Below are 783 nucleotides of genomic sequence, written 5' to 3' on the forward strand. Positions count from 1 at the left end.
GAGGCAAGCTTTGCGAGAAGGGGGAGATTGTAAGGAAAGGTGGCCCGTACGCCCAGTTGCCTTTTTATGCCGTAGACGCATATCCTATATCTTCTCTTTCTTCCTTCCCTCAGCTCTCAATTGGCAGAATTGAGTAGTATCTGCAGCGCCCTGAATGCCAGGCTTGTGTATTGCTCGTCTCTCACATAGTATATTGAAACTCAGATAGTAACAGGGAAGGTTTTGAAGTCTATAGGTATTCTGTTAAAAACTAACAGCTGTGGATTTATCGTACTGTAGTAATTAAGCACTAAGAGATAGGCAACTACTCAATTGTGAATGCTCTTTCTATCCGCATTGTTCCAAAATAGGTGCAGGACTTTTCCTAGTTCTAAAAATCCGGATGCTAAGACATTAGTCGCCTCTAACTGCCCTCCCAAACTACCTGCCAAGTCCAATATGTCTACACTAACATTGAGATCTTATCGGATTATTATTATTATTATTATTATTATTAACGTACATGATAAGCGAACGTCCCAGACATGCGAACGTCCCATAAAAACACATCTGTACAACAAATTTCAACATGATTCAACCAACACTGACAAAAAATGATTGAAATTACTCGGAATGGTCTTCCTCGGGCACTTCTGCAACTCCTTGACAGGTGCGTGCATTATGGCCAGGCTCGCCGCATCTGCCACAACGCCGCGTGCGCGTCTCGATCCTCGGCTTCCGACCACTGCCCGCCTGTGTTTCCGCCCGTATCTGCACCTCAACATCTCTCTGGGCTTGCAAATC

This window comes from Parathielavia appendiculata (genome assembly GCF_033297405.1).
Source record: "Parathielavia appendiculata strain CBS 731.68 unplaced genomic scaffold N657scaffold_11, whole genome shotgun sequence".
Classification (NCBI taxonomy): Eukaryota; Fungi; Ascomycota; class Sordariomycetes; order Sordariales; family Chaetomiaceae; genus Parathielavia; species Parathielavia appendiculata.